The sequence below is a fragment of the Trichosurus vulpecula genome, chromosome 4 (assembly GCF_011100635.1).
Source record: "Trichosurus vulpecula isolate mTriVul1 chromosome 4, mTriVul1.pri, whole genome shotgun sequence".
Lineage (NCBI taxonomy): Eukaryota > Metazoa > Chordata > Mammalia > Diprotodontia > Phalangeridae > Trichosurus > Trichosurus vulpecula.
Window position 1 is genome coordinate 101,083,249 of NC_050576.1, and position 20,154 is coordinate 101,103,402.

Here is a 20,154-nt window from a genome sequence, read left to right on the forward strand (position 1 = left end):
CAAAGTCCTCCAGATCCTATTTTGAGTATCTCTTGTATTCCAAACTGAATTCATCATCCTTCCTCCTAAACCAGCCCTGATTTCCCTGTTTTAATTTAACTAGTAAAACCTTGGAGTATATTTTGGCTCTTCTCTTCCCCCCACATCCAATCACTTGCCAAGTTCTAACTATTCTAGAAGTGATCTAGCTCTCCTCAGATGGCTGGCAGCTTTCCCCAATCCCCTTTAATGCCTTCCTTCTAAGACTAGTTCCTATTTATTTTGTATAAAGCTTGTTTGTTTGTATTTGTTTACATGCTTTCCCTCCCTGCCCCTGCCCTCACATCCCCCTCATTATGAGATCCTTGAGGGAAGGGCCTTTCTTTTGCCATTTTTTGTATCCCTAGTGCTTAGCACAGTGCCTGGCACATAGTAGGTGCCTAGTAAATGCTTATTGACTGAGTGATTAAGAAACATTGGCCACAAATTCATAAGTATTTATCTAGGAAAAAACTTAGTGTGTTGTTTTAAGGTAAGAGATGGATATGTGAGAAGCATTTGGAGATCGAAAAGTTTTCAAGAGGCACACATATTTCAAGAAAATCTTCAAACAACAACCAAGCTTTATGTTGTTGTTGTTCAGTAGTTTTAGTCATGTCCTACGTTTCATGACCCCACTTGGGGTTTTCTTGGCAAACATACTAGAGTGATTTGCCATTTCCTTCTGCAGCTCATTTTACAAATGAGGAAATTGAGGCAAACAGGGATAAGTGACTTTCCCAGGGTTGCACAACTAATAAATGTCTAAGGCCAGACTTGAACTCAGGAAGACTCATCTTCCTGACTCCAGGACTGGCATTCTATCCACTGTGCCACCTAACTGCCCAAGCTTTCTATACAAAAAGATAAATAATATAATTTGAACTGCTCAATTTACGATAAACTACATGTTAAATAAAGGAGTACTTTCAGTGTGTGTAGTAAGTAAATGACCAGATGTTTCAGACAGATATTTCAGATTAAAAAAGGAAAAAAAAGAGGTTAGAAATCAGTAGTTTGAAGTAGGAGCAGAGAAGAGAGAAGTTAAGGAAACCTAAATAGTTGATAGTGGGGGAAAAAGAGGAATTTGTTTAGAATGATTTAGTTCCATTTGGGTTAAAACAGAAATAATTAGAATAATTGAAGGGCAAATTTGACGATTGTAATGCTTAACATAAATGGACTGAACTTGTCAATTTTTAAAATGGTGATAGAATATTAAAAAAAAAACAGCAATATGTTATTCACAAGAAGCACATTTAACCAGGAAATATTTAAATAGATTCAGACCAAAAGACTGGTTTAAAGTTTACTGTGTTAATAGTTTCATACTAACTTATAGGAAAAAAAAAAGTAGCAGTGAGTTGCCAACAAAGAAGAAAGCATTAGAAAGTCATGAAGGTGAAATCCCAAATGAGAGTGTATCAATTTTAGATGAACCTGAGAGCCTTGCGCTAAACTTTATAAAAGTTCACATTCTCATGGAAGTAGCTAAAATATCAATAATAGTGAAAGATTTTAATACCCCTTTAGCAGAATGAGATAAACAAGACTACATCAAGTTGAATAGATTATTGAAGAAATTAAGGTTAATAGATGTAGGGAAGAACTCAATTTTTAAAAAGCAAAGAGTATCTTTTTTCTAGTTCAAAAAAATTGATCATCTGTTAGGTTAGAAGAAAATATAGATGCTGTCAACGGGATGGAACCAAGACAATTCTCAGAAGTAAATTTATAGTACTTATGGTGTATATCGATATGAAAGAGAGAAGTGTAATGGATTAGGTTTGTGCTTTTAAAAATTGAACATATAAGGCAATAAATAACAGGAAACTGAAAAAGAAAAATAACCAAGAACACACCTGAGCTTAATAAGATTGAAAATAAGAAAACAACTCAAATTATTAATCAAATAAATAGTTGTTTTAAAAGGCCAAATTAAAAGGCCAACAAAGGCAGTAAACAATTAACAAAGTTCATTTTTAAAAAAGAGCAAACCAAGACACCAAGATTAGAAATGAGAGAGTGGAGCTCATGAGGGCAAAAGAAATCAAGAAAATTATCAGAGATGATCACACACAGTTCTGCCTTTAACACTTAATAGTTATACAATCATGGAGAAGTTACTCAAGCTTTCTAAGCTGCAATTTCCTCATCTGTGAAATGTGGATAATAATACCTATTTTATCTTTCATGTATACCTATTTATGAGGCTTAAATCAAATAATACATATGAAGTGGTTTGCAAACTCCCAAACCCTATACAAATATGAATTGCAGTTTTCTATTATTATTACTACTGCTACTACTAGTAATACTATGTAACGTGACCCAAAGCTAATGGTTCAATGTTGGTAAGGAAGGAAGGCTTAAGCAAAGTGCTCCAGATATTTGGGCTTTGTTTTGTACTGTTCAACATTTGTTTCAATGACTTGGATAATGGCAAAAGCAAAGTCTCACACTTCCAGTGGGATCATTCAGAGCCAGGAATGACAACTCTGAACATACACCATGTAATGATCCCTAAAGATCAACTCAACCTTGTTACTACAGGTACCAAAAGGCTATTTCATAAAAATAAAAACAAATTCATATGGAAAATGAGATCTGGCCATGTGTGGTGGTACACATCTGTCATCCTAGCTACCAGCGGGGCTGAGGCTGGATGATCTCTTGAGCTGTAGTGGATTTCACTCATCTAGTATCCACACTAAGTTTGCCATTTATATGGTAAGCCCACAGGAGAAGGGAGTGGGAGTGGAAGCACTAGGTTGCCTAAAGAGAGATGAACTGATCCAGGTCAGAGAAATGTAGTATGTCAAAGCTCTTTTACAACCTGGGAAAAATGGGGAGATCCATTCCTTTTTTCTAAAAGGGGGGAAAAATGAAAAAAAGAGATCAGTAAGAACATCAAACAGAACTATGAAAAAGCAAATGGTTTCAAAGGGAGCTGCCCAAGCAGGTTTCAAAATGCACCACAAGCAAAAGTTATTTTTTTAAAAAATCTGTCTCATATTAGAAAAAAATAGAGAAATAGATCAGAAAGAACAGAAGAGAATTTAGAAATAGAATCTTATCTGTGTAAGAAATTTATGTTTGATGAAATGTTACAATCTAAAAAACTCCAAACATTTGAGATAGTATCCAAATCAATAAAAATTGTCTGGAAAATTAGATAGCTGCATGATGAAAAATAGGGTTAGTTAGAACCACGACTCAAACCATACATTACAATAAATTCTAACTGGATCAATGAGATAATTTTTAATCACTAAAACTACAAGGAAAAGAAATTATATGTTTGTCTGAATTAGAAAAAACAAACAGAACAAATAATTAGGTTTAAAACCAGTAAGCTTAGAGGGATCCTGCACAACAAACAGCAGTAGCTACAAAATTAAAAGAAAAGGAATGGATTGGGGGGAAATTTGTGGAAAATAAATATATGACATCTAGTCTCTATTAAGAGCGGATATACATCTGTAAGAGTAATACATACTCTGAAATGGATAAATTGTGAAAGGATATAAATAGAAAGTACAAATTGTTCACATGAAAATATGCTAGAATTCTTTAAAGATCAGAGAAATGCAAATTAAGACAACTTTGAAATACCATCTCTTGCCCACTAGATTTAAAAAAAAAACACCAGGTAGCACAATGATAAAAATTTAATTTCAGTGGGCCTGTGAGGAAACCAGGAACTGTTCTATTGTTGGTAGAAATGCATTCATTTTTAGACATGCAATGTATTACTTTGACTTGCTTCGTTGTACTTATTTATCAGTAAGGAGAGTTCTTTGAGGGGAAGAGTCATCACTGGGAAATTACAGTGATATAAAAAGGAAAGAGGCATCCATAAAACATTTTTTAAAAATTAGTCACAAAATCGATCATACCATTTAACCTAGAAATTCCACTGTCAGGATTTTGTCATAAAGATATCTTGAAAAGAAAAAAAATAGAATCTGGTTGTACAAAAAGTTCATACCTACTCTATCTCTACTGGAAAAATTCTGTAATTTAAAATATTTTTTAATATTCTAAATTATCTGAATATGTACAATAATTTAAAAATTATTGAATAATATGTGATACATTAATGGAAGGAAGTTGATCTTTGAAAGCCCAAGACCTAATTATGGAAAACAGGTGGATTAGGACGTATTTAACTAACTATAAAAATGGGGCCACACCAGTTCATCCTGTTACAAAGTTCAATCAAGCCTCTTTGGCAAACAGAAAGGATGCAATACCCTGGGATGAACAACAGCGGCAATGCCTTTGGGTGATCTTTAAAGTCAGTTCGGAAGTCAGACTTGAAGAAACTAGCTCATGACAAGAAACAAAAAGCCAAGGAGCTGAAGAAAGGGAGGCCATGAGAAGCCCCGGGAGCGAGGAGGGCAGAAGTGCTGGCCAGGGGGCCGCCTGTAGGAGCAGGACCAGGACTCCACATTCCTTAATGTGGAAACAGATGCTGTGCGGCTGAATCCACCCTACCTCACTACACACATAAGGCAGTAACTCTGACAGCTTTTTTTCCTTCCGGCTCCCATATGCCAAGGCAAAACAAGAAGGATTTATTAATCATTTACTATGTACCAGACACTGTACTAAGAGCAAGGGATACTAATACAAGCAGGGGAAAAATAAAAAAAAAAACATTTCCTGCCCTCAAGGAGCTTATATTCTAACAGGGGAGACAAAACTAGTACAGATATAGGAATATACAAAGCACATAAAATAAGGTAAGGGGGAGAGTGGGAAAGAATTAGCAGTTAAGGGTCCAGTTAAGACTAGATAATACGAATAGCTGTCTTAGATGGTAAGCTCCATGAAGTGAGGGATTCTTTGTTAACTAAATTTGGTGTTTAGTGTAGTGCTCTACATAGAGCAGGCACATAATAGTTTATTGAAAAGTTTAATTAAACTGACTGAAACTTGGACTCTCAGCTTCTCACTTCAGATCTGCCATTGATTTCTGAAGGGAGTTTAACCTTGCTTCTTTCTCTGCTTCTGTTTCCACTCTAAAGGGGAATTTAAGAAGACATTGGCTTCATATTTTGAAAAAGAATGAAAAAAAATTATTTGAGGTGCTTTGTTTTTCTTTTTTTTAAACTGAAAATATAATTTTGAATTATTTTAAAGTAAGTTACTATAATGACATAATACACAAGTATTTGTTTAGTGGTCAGCACATGCCAGGCATTAGAGGCCAGGAATGACTTTCGTGTATGGCCCAGAGCATCATCAATTCGTCAATGTAGCCCACCTGAAAGGGAATGCCTAGTGCTTCTGTTTTTTCTGTACTGGGAATTTTCTGTATTTTAAATTTGGAATCCTTGGATGGTCTGTCTAGCCCCTGGCTTGAGCTCAGGGGAGGCCTGAGTTCTGAAAGGCCCTTTGGAGTGAACTCAAGCTATTTCTTGCATTTATTTCATTTCCTAGTTGTTGTTGGTTTTCAGCAATTTTTTTTCCCAAGCATGTCTGCAAGTGGGATAAGAATGAGAAAAGTAGCCATCTCTGAACAATGAGTGAGTGAGAAAGAGAGAGAGGGAAAGAGAGACAGAGAGAGACAGAGACAGAGAGAGATGGAGACAGAGAGACAGAAAGAGACAGAGACAGAAGAGAGAGAGGGAGAGAGAGAGGGAAAGAGAGACAGGAGAGAGAGTGAGAGAGAGAGAGACAGAGAGAGAAGGGGGGAGAGAGGAGGGAGGGGCAGGGAAGGGAATGGGAGGAAGTGGGGGAGAGGAGAAAAATGAAGAAAGGAAGAAAGAGAGAGAGAGGGAGGGAAGGGGGGAAAAGACTAAAGGAAGGAAGAAAGCAGGAAATAAAGGGAGGGAGGGAAGGAGGAAAGAAGAAAGGAAGGAAGGAAGAAAGAAGGAAAGAAAGAGAAAAGGAGGGAGGGGAGGAAGAAAGGGAGAGAGAAAAAAGAAAGGGAGAGAGAAAGGAAGGAAGAGGAAATAAAGGTAGGGAGGGAAGGAGGAAGGAAGGAAGGAAGAAAGAAAGAAAGAAAGAAAGAAAGAAAGAAAGAAGGAAAGAAAGAAGGAAAGAAAGAGGAAAGGAGGGAGAGAAAGAAGAGAGGGAGAGAGGAAAAGGAAGAAGGAGATAAAGGGAGGGAGGGAAGGAGGAAGAAAGGAAGGAAGGAAGAAGGAAAGAAAAAGAAAGGGAGGGAGGGAAGAAAGAAAGGGAGAGAGAGAGAGGAAAAAGAAAGGAAGGAAGAAGGAAAATAACAGTTTGAAAAAGTAGTTTCTTCAGTATTTATTTTTTGTTGCTTGATGGGAGTCTGCAGGGGGGAAGGGGCCTGGGTCTGAGTCTGGGGTTCAGAGTTAACACATAAATGGGTTTCTAGAACATCTCGAATGATTTAGAAAACATCTTAGCTTCACATCAAACCTTCCTGGCCTTCTAACCCAGACCTTTTCCTTTCCCCCCAAGTTTGGTCACTTGAAGAGAAACCCACAGGGCTGTGAGGCTGGTTTGTTTTTCAACCATGCCAGGGCCGCTGTTGCCGCAGCTCTGGTTGGGTCTCTTAGTGCCTTTTGCTGCTCAACCACAGGAAATGGAATTTGGTAGCCTGAAAACAAGTCTGCCCCCCTCCCTGCGCTCTCCCCTGCCCCCCCACCCCCAACATTTTTGTTGGTCTTTGCTTGGGGGAAGAGGAGGGGAGATAGGGTAGGAGCGATAGGGGAGAAGTTAATACCATTTCTCCCTCCTCCCTATCAAGCCCAGGGTGTGAAAGAGCTTCTTCAATGATAGGAAAAACTTCAGGACGTCTTCCCAATGACATTTCACAGAAGCAGAGGCTCTTAGGAGTTGGAAGCTATGGGGTACTGATAAATGTTTTAACAACTGGCTGCGAGGGAGTGGGGTGGATGGGCAATGTACCCACGAGACACTCTTAAGTGTAATCTGTATTATGAACGTTTTCTCCATGGCTTTCTTCAGTCTAGACAATCAACAAAACAATAAATCAATCCTTAATTTGTAGCATTTGCCGATTTCTCAGATGTAGATGCTTGCACTGAAAATGTAAGGATGGGCCTCCCTAGACAGTTTGAGGCTGGTTGGAAGGGCCTGCACAAACTGTCCAATTTAATGCCTTTCCCATCTGAAGCAAAGATGTCATTTAGAGCATCCCCAACAAGTGGCCATTGAGCTCCTCCTCTGGGCCAGAGAACTCACTGCCTCCTTCATTGGGACAGCTCTCTTTGGTAGGATGATTTTTCCTACATTGAGCTAAAATTTGTCATTCTGTAGTTTTCTTTTTCTGCCTCCCAGAATGCATAAGCATGAGCATTCCCAGGTCATAGGATGCCAGATCTAGATCTGGAGGGAACTCATATAACATCTGGTGCAAGCTTTTTTATTTTTACAGATTTTACAGAATATAGAAATTAAGGCTGGGGGTGTCACCCCAGGTTAGAGGAGAGATTTGAAGCCAGGTCCGCCAACTCTAATACTCTTTTCGTTGTACCAGGTACTTAATTCAGAACTGAGGAGCTGAAATGGTAGCCGGGGCGTGCCTGGTACAACCGGAGCTCACCATATGCTTGGGCAAATTGGTTCTGTTTCCACATCTGTAAAATGGGTGGGGCGGAGAGGAGGTGAGCGTACCTTATACTACACAGGGTGGTTCTGGGAAGAAAGTGCTTAGTAAATTGTAAAATACTATCTAAATGTGAGCTATTATCATCGACAAAACACCCATCCCATAGTTTCCACAATCAGAAACTATTCCCAGATTGAAAAGTCACTTTCTTCCCACAAATTTCCCCTTCCTTCTCATTGGGTAGAGGGACTGAGAGCAGAGGGAATAATTCAGTGATAAAAAGTATATTTGTGCTTCTCTTTATCTGTATGTTTTAAGGCACTTCCAACAGAGGATTATAAACACTCACTCTCAGAGGGGAGGATTTATATATGTTAAGTTGCTTTTATGCTAGTAACCAAGGTAAAATGACCTCCTGGTCCTGCACAGGCCCTACTGAGAAATAGCAGAAAGCAGATACTAGTGAAAAAACCCCGGTTCTGCTGTCAGGAGGCCCAGGTTCAAATCTCGCCTTCAAATTCCGCTTACTACCTTTTTGACTCTGGGCAAATCACTGGACTTCCTTGACCCTCTGTTTCCTCATCTATAAAACGAAGTGGTTGGGCTCAGTGGGCTCTCAGAAGTCCCTTCCAGTTTCTAGTCCATTCTATGCTCCATCCATCTCTCAGAACCTCAGGATCGCCTAATTTCTGTAGGCCACCACCTTGAGCCTGGAATAAACTTGGTGGCTTAGATCTCCATGCCAAGGTCACATATCTTCCCAACAATAGCTAAGGCAGCCCTTACAAAGCAGCAGCCTGGCCTTCTAGAAATGCAGCTGCTTCTAGAGCTGAGCCCACACCTCTGTAACCGCTACAAAGGCACACCCAGCTTGGGAAAGAAGCAAAGCAGCCCTCGGCTCAATAGGTCAGCATTTAACATTGTTCTAAATCTCTTTGAAGATGGGCATTTTTACAGATCAGGGTTATCTGTGACCTGGAATCCCGACAGGAGACATACTAATAATCAACAGTGAACATTTACATAATGCCATGAGGTTTGCAGAGCACTTTACAAATATCAGCTCCTTTTATTCTCACAAAGAGCCTGGGAGGAAGGTACAGTTATTATTATTATTAATTATTATTCCCATTTTACAGATGAACCAACTAAGGAGAGAGGCTAAATGATTTCCCCAGGGCCAAAGATCTTCCTGACTCCAGGTCCATTACTCTATCAACTGCCCAAACTCGGCAATAATGAACAATTTTGGTTCTAAAGCTGTGAAACCCCAAACTCCACCTCAAATCGACTTTTTAAGACAAATTCAATTGAAAGGGAAGGGAGAGCCACATTGAGAGGGTGTTGCTGTATATGTAAGTGGGAACTCTTTCATTCCCTCCACCTCTTACAATCCTTCGTTTTCTTTAAAGCTCGGCTCAAGAATCATCTTTAGTAAAGTACTGAGCTGCTAGGGCCCTCCCAACAACCCTCCCCAAAATTACCTTGTATGTGCTTTGTTTATATTTATTTACACATAAGTTGTGTCTCTTTATGTAATATAAGCTTGCTGAGGGGAGGAATTCTTTCTTCTTTCTCTTTCTTTCTTTCTTTTTCTTTCTCTCTCTGTCTTTCTCTCTCTCTTTCTTTCTATTCTTGTAGCCTAGCTTAATACCTAGCTCATAATAAGTGCTTAATAAATGTTGCTGATTGATTTTGGGGGGGACGGTAGAGTAGGGAATGGAAGCCTTCACCTCAGTGGGGCCATCTTGTTTCATCTAAAGCTTTCCTTTTTAACAGATTCTTCTTGCTCACTGAGTGCTAAGGTTCAGTTACAGAAGTAACAAAAGCTGTGGGCACCTTCTAAATTTCAGGACAAAGCCCCGATAGCCTGGCACTGTCCGCAGCAATGTAGTCACGACATAAACTGCACCCAGGTTTGGCAAATTCTTTTATCAAGGTCATTCTGCTTTCCTACTGGATGGGGGGTGGGGGTGGGTGCGGGGGCGGGGGGAAGGCAGAGTTTGGTAAATTGAGACACAGGGAAATTGGAGCAGAGATACCCTTAGAATCCAAATGGTAGTATCTCTGTTCTGCCTGGTAGTCCAAGCGAGATAAACCCCAAACAGCTGTTACAATTAATTTTCTTCCAAATTTATTTCAAACATAGTTCAGATTCTTAGGTGCAAATACATCCAAAGGTATATTAGTCTTTAAAAAAAAATCTTCCAGGGACATAATAATCACTGAAAGTTATGGGGTGGAGGCTCCAATTGGAGGTGGGATTTGGGGTTTGGGGGAATCTGTCCAACAAATAGGTGGGGAAGGGGAAATCCTTTGGAGAGTTCTATTTCTATTCACTCTGAGGGTCTGAGCTAGAACTTAAGTAACTTAAGGAACTTTCCTGGAGATGGTGGTGGTCAGGTGGGGGTTAGGGGGTACATATGCAGAGAATGTGACAAGATTCTTTTGGCAAATAGTGCCACCTGGTGGCCTAAATGGGGCCATGTAAACTGATATGAGAGAGAGAGGGAGACAGAGACAGAGACAGAGAAAGAGACACAGAGACAGACAGACAGACAGACGTTGGGTCCAGATACCAGGATGTTTTCTGTGGCCACAGCAAACTTGATGCAAAAATATAAAAAACAAAAACAAAAACAAAAATGGAAAATTATAAGTGGGACAAAGGAAGATGAAAATGGAGAGAAGTAGTGGGAGAAGGATGGAGACTGAGGGAGAGATAAGCCAGAGGAAAGGGAGACTGAGGAAGAATAGGGGAATGAAAAGCAGAGGAGGAAGATGAAGAGGGACATCTAGATCCCCGGGAAACTTTGCTTAGTAGCATGGACTCTTTACTCTGCTGGATAAAATGCCTCTCAAGAGTCAAGGGCCTGGAAAACAAAGAACTCTGCCCTTCTGAAGTCAGAGGACCGTCGATTTATAACTGAAAGGGGTCATCTGGCTTGAGCCTTCTATTTTACAGATGAGGAAAACTGGTTAACGGACTTGCCCAAAGACTTCCTGGTGGAAGAGGCAGGATTCAAACCTGTAGCCACTCATTCTAAAGCCAGTCCTGATCAGTAGATCTGGGTTTGAATCCTGGCCTGGTCTTTGAATCCTGGACATGCCATCCCCCCAACCCAATTCTCACCCTAGACTTCTTATGCTTGGGCCCTAGTTAAAATGATAGTCCCTATCCCTAGTCTTGAGAAAAGACCACTGTCACTCACCTGTTTGAAGCAGCTAACCTGGGATTGCACCCTCAGCCAGGGCATAGTCTTCTAGGGTGGCTGAGAACAGAATGAGAGAGACAGAGGGGAATTCTCCCTGGCAATACCAGCTGCCAGCACTCTGACCTGCTGCTTTGCCCTCCTGTTCTTCAGGATGCGGTCTGGGGAGGAAATGTTGCTGATGGGGCCCTGAGTCATTCTGGGGTTTCAGAAAATATCTTGCCAGAGGGCAGAGACAGGTCACTGTCTGGCCCCTCCGTGGCTAATTCTCACCTTCTCCTTCCTGGCTGAGAGGTTAAAGAAAATGATGAAGTAGGGAACCATAGGTTTTTAGGGGTGCTCAAGACCCCAAAATACCAACATGCTGGGTCCTGCCGAATGAATTCAACTCAAGCCTTCTCAGCCAAAGAAAAGACAAAGTCTATTAAGGATTCGCCTTATTGGGTTGTCTTAAGGAATCTCACCCTTTCTGATGCTTGTTTTCATAAGCAGGCCAGATTCAATCTGCTCAGCTATATTGAATCTGAGTGCCTTCAAGGAGGCAAGATGAGATTTATATACATAAAGATTGTGGGAGGGATTGAGGGGTGATCAAGTAGTCTGGGGTGACTGACTAGAGGAGAAGTTTAGGCAGGGTCTTGAGGAGGAGTCTAAGGAGGATCTTGATGGGACTGGGGTGACTAGAGGTCAAGACTCCAGGAAACAAGAGAATGGGATTTTGATGGGATTAAGGGTAGGAAGCAGCTGGATAATAGAGGGCTAGGCTAGGTAGAGATTTGGGCCTAGATAATGAAAGGTTTATGCCCTCAGGTGAAGGCCAGATTTAGTGGGAAGATTCAGGGAGAGTTCAAGGGGGGGGGGTGGTTCCCAGAGACTGTACCCCATCAGAGGTTCAAGGGGGGTTCCCAGAGACTGCACCCCCATCATAACAAGTGATGAAGAGAAAGCAGCCAAGGATTTCCCTCTCCACCTAAAGCAAGGGCAGGGAATGGAAAGGTGGGCAGCCTGGAACATATACCAGGACAAGGGGCTTCCCATAAAGTGGAGAGTGGTTTGGGAAGAGACTTAATGAGAGGAAGGACACAGTGGGGGCAACGTCCCCAGTGCTGCCAGGGATGTTCCCCAAATCCTAAGGCAATGCATTTTCTAGGGGCATCATGACTGGCCTTTCCTTACCTCACTCCCAGAATAGGAAGGAGAATTCTATTTCTCCCACAAGCAAATACCTATCTGTCCCTCTTCTCCTTTGTTCCTTTCTTATTCTTGTCCCTTCTTGGTGAGGGAATGGTGGGCAGTGATGCCGACTTTTTCTAGTGGGGAGCTGGTATCTTCAAGGCAGCATCTTTTCCATTCAGGTAAATCATGTACCTTTCTTTTACAATTAGGAGCATGGGATTTGTTTTTTCTTCCTAGGTTATTCCCTGAAGTTATAGGTTCATCCTCTTAGAGTTTCACCGGATCAGAGAGGTCATCAAATCCAATCCTGGAAATTTAATTCACTTCAATACACTTATTAAGAGCCCACAATGGCACTTAACAACTTAAGCCTCGGTGGTGGAGGGGAGTTGGGGGAACAGCACAAAAGAGTTCTTTAAAGAAGAAGTGCCGGTGATTCAAAAAGAGGCAAAGGACAGCCCTTGCCCTCAAGCAGCATACCATCTAAAGAGGGGGAGACAAAGTGCAAACAAATATATGCAAAGCAAGCCATATACAGGATAAATTGGAAAAACTAAGAAAGGGAAAGCAGTGTAATTAGGAAGGATGGAGGAAGACTCCCTGTAGAAGGTGGGATTTCTGTTGAGACTTAAAGGAAGCCAGAGAGGTCTGTAGTTACAGTGAAGGAGGGAGACCGGGAGCGGGTATCTTGTTTATGGAACAGGCTGGAGGCCGGTGTCTCTGCATCAAAGAGTACTTTTTACAGATTAGGGGAATTGAGGGCCAGAGTGGTTGAGTGAATTGCCCAGAGGGCACATAGGTCGTGAATAGCAGAGCTGGGATTTGAACCCACATTTTCTTCCAACTCCAAACCCAATGCTCCTTTCACTATGAGCACAAAGTCCTAAACCCTGGGGAAATGGGATATTTGGAAGGGTCAATTCTCCTGGCTAGGAGGCGGAGGCAGACCTCAGACTAGAGGAGGCACCAAGCCACCATACCAGCTGGCTCGCAAAAGGAGGGAGGCAGTTAGTCAATAAACATCGCTTAAGCCCCAGCTCCGGGCCAGGCACTGTGCTAAACCCTGGAGATACAAAGAAGGGTCCAAGGCAGCCTCTGCCCCCCAGGAGCGCACAGTCAGGATTCAGAAGTAATCCGAGACTTGGTCTTGCTTGGGGGTGGGGGTGGAATTGAGGGGAAAGGAAAGTGGAGGAAGGGGCTTTTGCTTTCATTCTTGCACCCTGGGGTCTGTAGGAATGAAAACTGCAGAGGGCCGGGCGCTCCCCGGATCAAAGGCGCTCTCTGAGACTGGGCCCTGGAAAGCCGGGCAGAGACGGGGGGTGCGAGGGTCATTCCACCATCCCAATTTGGGAGAGAAGGGAGCCTCCCAACCCCACAAGCCCCTGGCCTACGTTGTCCTTCCGTCTGCTAGACCCTTCGCCCCCAGCCCAGGGTCCTGGTCCCCCCACCCTGGACTGGGATTCCCGAGCCTCCCTCAGCGCCCTCCCCCTTCCCTCTGGGCCTTGGTATGCCCCAGGGGACAGATGTCTTGGGATCTTTAACATTTGGGATGCAGCGAACGCTCAAGTTAAATGAAATCCCTCCAGCAGCCGACCAGTCCGGGCAGCCTCCTTCCGGGAGCGAGAACATGCTCTAGGAGGCGGGCCCCCGCACTCGGGAGGGAGACTGCGGAGCAGGCCGGCGAGGCAGGGAAGGCAGGCGGCCGGCCGCCAGTGCAGGTGAGGCCAGGGGGCCGGGGAGGGCCCGCCCGCACGGGGATGCGGGCTGCGAGGCGAGGGGCTGCGGAGCGGCGGCATGCGGGGCTCCTAACCGAGGCTGCGTGTGTTACACACACATCCCAACACACACACCAACCTTTCCCCTTCCCCATTCCCGTAACACATACACATACACACACACACACACACACACACACACACCTTTGCCTACTCCTATTATACACACACAATCTTCCCCTTCCCTACTCCCATTAACACCCCCAAACTTTCCCTTTCCCTACTCAGAACACACACACTCTTACTTTCCCCTTCCCTACTTTCTCCTTCCCTGCTTTCCCCAACATATGCTTTTCTCCTTCCTCACACTCCACCCCCCCCCCCCTTTCTATATTGCCTCTGCATCCGAGGTCAGGAGAACCAAAGGCAGTCAAACAAGAGACACAAACTTTGGAGGCCCGGTGTGGGGAGTAGGGGTGGAGGGAACGGTGCAATAGGGACCCTGGATGAAGCTAAGCCTAGGGAGTGGGGGGAGTTGGGGAACAGAACAAAAGAGTTCTTTAAAGAAGGTGGAGCGAGGTCTGACTTCAGTGCACACTCTAAGCATGCATTCCCGTTGTTCCCCTGCCTCAGACTTCTGCACACACACTCACACACCTGAAAACCCTTTCCAAGGTAGGTGCCCTGCCTTGATTTTTGAAGTGGGGGAGCCGAGGTAGGGAAGCAGAAGAGTGAACTGATTGCCATCCATTCTTCATTGGCCTGGGCTGTTTCTCTCCCCTCCCTTCTTTTTCTGGTCCCTACTTGGTCTGTCTGTCCCTGTGAATGAATGAACAAATGAATGAAATGTACATGACTCTGCCTTAGATGCTTTAGATGATACAAAGATAGGCTCCCTGCCCTCACTCAGCCTACCCTCCACTAGACCAGCTATCCCTAACCCTCTAGAATAAGAGGCAACTTTTGTGGTATCTTTAAGGGAATAAAAGGAAGAGCCCCCCACCCCCTCTTTTTGAGTAGAGAAGTCTGTGGGACTTTGAGCCATTCAGTTCATACCAGGGGAAGATGACATGGATGGAGGGTTGAGTTAGGAAAATCTAGATTGCTTAGCAAATCCAGTGCCTGGAAGACACCCCTTTGCTGAATAGTGGGTCAGACTGCCCCAAGGGGCCCTCCAAAATTGCTTGCCCCTACTCAGAGTCCCTCCTAACAAGGTTGGTAGAGTATGGTAGAGGGTACATTTGCTTGGATCACACTCAAAAGGTGTGGGAAATTCCGATTATTCCTAGTCCATCTTCCCAGCTCAAGCCCAGAGCTGTGGGTTGACTCGTCCTCCAAGCTGCCTTGGGGAGGAGGGGGCTTTACTTCCCTACTTCTTAGAAGACGTGCACCTAAAGATTGCTGCGTTCTATTCAGGCTCCCAGTAAGAAGAGGTAGGGGGGAGAGGGGATTTTCCCTGCCTGGGCCCCTCAGCAGCAACCCTGAGGTCAGCTATGGAGGGAAGGATCTGGTGGTCAGCTGGGAGGGCCTCAGGAGGGTATTGTTTGGAGAGGGTGTGGGTAAGGAATGTGAGTGAGCTGGCTAGGTATAAGAGAAAGAGGGGGGGAAATGGAGGAGATCAGGCTCTGGGAAAGCAATAAGGGGAGAGGAGGGAAGAAAGGGTTTTGGGAAAAGCAGAAACAGGCCTAGAGCTGAGTTGCGGGTGGGCCTGGGGACAGCATTTAAAACCCAGCTGCCAAAGACTTGAATCCTCTGCAGAGGGGATTGGGGCTAGCTCCTGGTTGCTATTTGGTGGCCCTGGAGTTTTCTGCTTGAAACTTTGGAGCTTAGGAAGCTTTGGGGTCCCTGAGGGGTTGGGAAATTGCAGGCTGAAAAAACTCAGGAAAACCACTGGTGCTCAGTCTGAAACATTCCTTATCCGACCCTCAGTTTCTTTTTCTGTTAAGTGGGGGTATTGGATCCACCATAATCCTACAACTCACACCTCCTGGAGTGCTTTAGGCTGACAAAGTACTTTGCTACAACAGCCCTGTGAGATAGTATGAGTATTATGATCCCCATTTCATTATGAGGAAAGGGGTCCAGACATTTGAAGCATCTCAGAGCTAGTGTCAGAGGCAGGATTCATATCCTGGTACTGCCTCCCATAATCCTGACACCCTGCTACACCCTGAAGGAGTCTGGGAGTCAAGAAGATGTGTGACCATAGGCTGGTGGTGGATTCTGTCAGTGACCCAGGTAACTCCTGAAGCCTCAATTACCTAAGAGTTGTCGAAGTGCCCACTGGGTATTCTCTTATGGTAATGAAAGCCTAGGTCTAGACCTCCCCAAGGTACCATTCTAGGTACACAAAGATATCAGAGATACAAAAATACGATTATTCCTCATCAGCAAAGTTTTATCAGGTGTGTCTAACACCATGTTGAGCCCTAGGAGTGGTATGATACATGGCTTAGCTAAAGCACAGATCCTATCCTCAAACAGCTTATAGTCTAATGGGGGTGGGGAGGGAAGCAGGTACCAAAACAGCTATGATATGAAGGAGAGCAGGTGCAAAGGGAGATCCAGGCAAACTTAGGAGAAATTTGGGGAGGTGAAGATCACTTTCGAGTTAGAAGGTGGTTAAGAAAGTGTTTGTGGAGGATGAGGCAGCTGGGTTGGAATATCAAGAAAAGGAAACACTTTAGAAGGGAGAGAGATGTGGAGGAGTCCCTTCCAGGTGGGAGGACAATAGAAACGGGGACACTTGAGATAAGAGAGTGTGGTAAATAACATCTGGTCCAGTTTGGCAGGATCATAGGGTATGTGCAGAGGAATGGTATTCCCAAGTCGGAACCACATCATCAAGGACCTTGAATACCAGGATTAGGGATTTATTCAGAAGGAAGTGGGGAGCCACTGGAGGTTTGTGAGTGAGTGACAGGAAGGGAATAAGCATTTATTTAGATAGTGCCTCTTGTGTGCCAAGCACTGTGTCCAGAGTCCCTCCAAACTCTGTCATTCAGTGATCCCATATGTGTGTTCTTAGGCTGTTCCTCTTTCGGTTTCCGGATAGGGTAAATGTGCTTTTCCCTGCCTCCACTTCTGACTTGTAGGGTACAAAGGGTAGATATATCTGTTTCTTGGACTCAGGAAGAAGTGAGTAGAATGGGGTGGGATTTTTCGAGAACCTGGCTTTTCCTTCATATGGGAAATGAGTAGGATCCCAAATAGATTTGGCTGGAGAGTGGGTGTCCATATATTTTGTTTGTGGGTGGTAAGAGAGACAGACAGAGAGAGAAAGAGATCAGTGGGTGCAAAGGAATCCCTTTTCTTCCCCAGGGATCGATGCTCCTTGAAATCATCGGCCCCCTCTTATTTTATGGGGCAGTCTTGGAAGAATGGGGATCAATCTCTTTTAAGGAGTAACTCTATAGTCTTACTGCACTAAAGGTGGGTTTTTGTAATAAGAAAAGGAAAAGTTCCTTCCTGCCTTGCCCCTGGAGACCTCTGTGGAACTGGGGGCCAGGACTCAGAATCACAGAATTTCCCAGTTGGAAGGGACTCAGATGCCATCTAGTCCAACCTGTACCTGGAAAAGAATCCCCTCTACAAGGCGCCGCCTTTGCTTGACCCCCTCTAGCCAAGCAGCCCATCCCACTTTTTTCAGAGCTCTAATTGTTAGAAAGTTTTTCCTTACTTCAAGCCCCAATTTTCCTCCATCTCAACTTATGCTAGTTAATGCTAGCTTTGTCTTCTGGGCTCTTGCTGGGTTCTTGACCTTGCTTTTGGTTATGTGACTGAGGATATGAGGATCAGATGAGACAAAATGTTGGAAGTGCTTCGAAAACCTTTAAGTGCCATACACATGTTAGAGGCGGGTATTATTATTAGCTGCAGAGTAAACAACCCCTCTCTTCTTTCCAGCCCTTCAGCTCACTCACTCAGAAATCAGCCTTCCCCACCCCACTCCACCCCGGGAGCTTCACCCCCCAGTTTCCAGAAAGGCAAATAAGCTAGAATGAAAACAATGGCCTGCTCCAGGAAAGCCGTGGCCCTGTGGGCCACCTGGGGTAAAAAGCCCCACTGTTTTCTGCTTGGGGGCTCCCCTCCAGATGAGTCCTGTCTCCCCCCACCCCCCTTCCCCGGAAGTCCAGAGGCCCTAGGAACAGAGCTGCGGCAGGATTAGCTCAGGGAAGGAGTTGCTCACCTGCTCCTCCCCTCTGACTCAAGTCATAACAAGTAAGTAACCTGGTTCTCCTGGCCCAGCCGAGCAGGGCGAGCGGGAGGGAGAAGGGAGAGCCAGAGCAGGAACAGAATGGCAAGCCTGTAGCTGGGGAGAAGCAGCATCGGCACTCAAAGCCCTTTCATTCCCCGGAGTTGGGTTTCCGAGGGAAGAAGCTGGTTTTCTTCCCTAGTTCCTGGCTCAAGGCATCCAAAGCAGGTAAGGACAGGGGCTTGACTTAGGTGGTTTTTCTGGGTGGGGAGATGAGTGAGTAGAAGAAAGTTGAAGGCAGTGACTGAGGCAGAGGGCATGAGACAGGACTCTGGTGTGGTGGGCCCAGTGAAGGGTGAGGCCATCTAGGTTTGAGCCCTGTGGTAGCCTGTGCCTCAGTTTTCACAGGTGAGAAGGTAAAATTCTTTTTCCAGGTGAGAAGTTGGGAGTAGAGAAAGGCAACTGGACTAGACGAGGTTTGAGAGAGGAATGAATAGATGTTATGATTGGGGGAGGGTGGGGAGAAGGAAGGGAGCCCCGGAAGGTTTAGTTTAAGAGAATTTCCCTCCCTTCTTTCTCCTCTCCTCTGTCACTCTCTATCAGGCAACATCCTATGGCCAGATGGATTATTTCTCTCCCAGCAGAAAGTACTCGGCAAACAATGAAAAGAGCTGAAGTCTAGGGACTGGGAGATTTGGGAAGAGACTCAAGAATTTGGGGGGAGGGGGCGACAAGTCACCTAATGTGGTGTCATCCAACGGGATTTTCCTAGAAGGCAGCCCCTGTTTTGAGATGTCCGAGGCCACAAAAGGAACTGACTTAGGAGATCACTGTGGCAGGTACCTCCGGTGGCTACTGTCCAGAATAGGACTAGGGGCCAGGTGGTGATTGGAGGAGATAATCTTCCTGTTAATTAATTAGAACTTTGTGTTTTCTTTTCAACAACCCTCTGACACAAACTCATTTAAACACTTTGGTTTTCTGGTTAGAACATTTAGCTATTTACTTTTCTTCCTCCCCTCCCCCTCCATTCTGGGATATACAGGTGAACTTCCATGTAGTTTTTCTTCAGATGAAAATCGAAGGGAGTGTTTTCACATAATTTGGAAAGTCCTTTCAAACTTGAACTTTTTACCAATATGTTATGTAAACAAAAGATGGGAATAATACCTTCCATTTCCCCTTTTGCCTTGTGACTTGAAGAAAAAGCAAAAGGCCCTACCTAGAGCGAGGCCTTTCTTATCACCTTCAGAATGTAAAGCTCCTTCATGTCAGATACCTTCTCTTTCCTTTTCATTGTCTTCCAGAGCTTAGAACTGTGCCTGGCACATAGTGAGTGCTTCATAAATGCTTGCTGATTGTTTCATTGATGAGTGAACAAGATTTAGTGTCAGAGCTAAAAACAAAAAAGAAAGACAATCTAGGCCAACTTCCTCATTTTACAGTTAAGGAAACTGAGCCCTACAGATGAAGTGAATTGTCAAGAAGAGCTTGGACTCCAATCCAAGATTCCTAACTCCTACATCGATAGGAGCTTGCTCCGCCATGCCATGCACAGTGTTGTGCTGTGGGCCCTAGTATCAGATTTGGACAGATGCCTAGCGCCCAGGGTTTCTTCACCTGATACAAGAAGAGTAGGAGAAACTGGGCCATGGAGAGCATGAGGAGCTGGACACATGGGTGGGGAGTTGAGAAGCCTATGGCTATGGCCTGGAAATGAGACACCTTGGTGCTGTTCTTTCATCTCCATCACCGCCCTCCATTTCTGAGGAAGGAGAAGGGGGGAGGAGGGAGAGAGGAGAGGTGGAATCACAACTTTAATATCCTCAGGAGTGCTGAGTTGGAAGTGTGTAATTAATTAGTGATGATTACTAATTAGTGGGCCTCCTCTGCCTTTTTCTCCTTCCTCTCCTCTTTTCTTTCCAAAAGCAAACACCTTGAGCTAGGTAGGCAGGGTATGTGACTAGCTGCCCAAATCTGGCCTGGAATTAGGGTAGCGGGAGGGTCAGAGAAGATTTGGGGAGTAAGATAAAGTGTCTAGGGGAGGGCAGAAAAGCTTCTGGTGGGCTGCAGGTGGGGATGGGATCCAACGTGAACAATGCTCCATGTGTACGGGATACAGCGGAAAGAGGGCTAGACTCAAGCTGAGGACCTGGGTTCAAATCCTTCATCTCAGTGCTTACCACCTGTGACCTATAGGACCTGAGTTCCTTGTGAGCAGGGATGGTTTCATTTTTTCTTTGTATCTTTAGTGCCTAGCACATAGTACACTTGTCAGTTGACTGA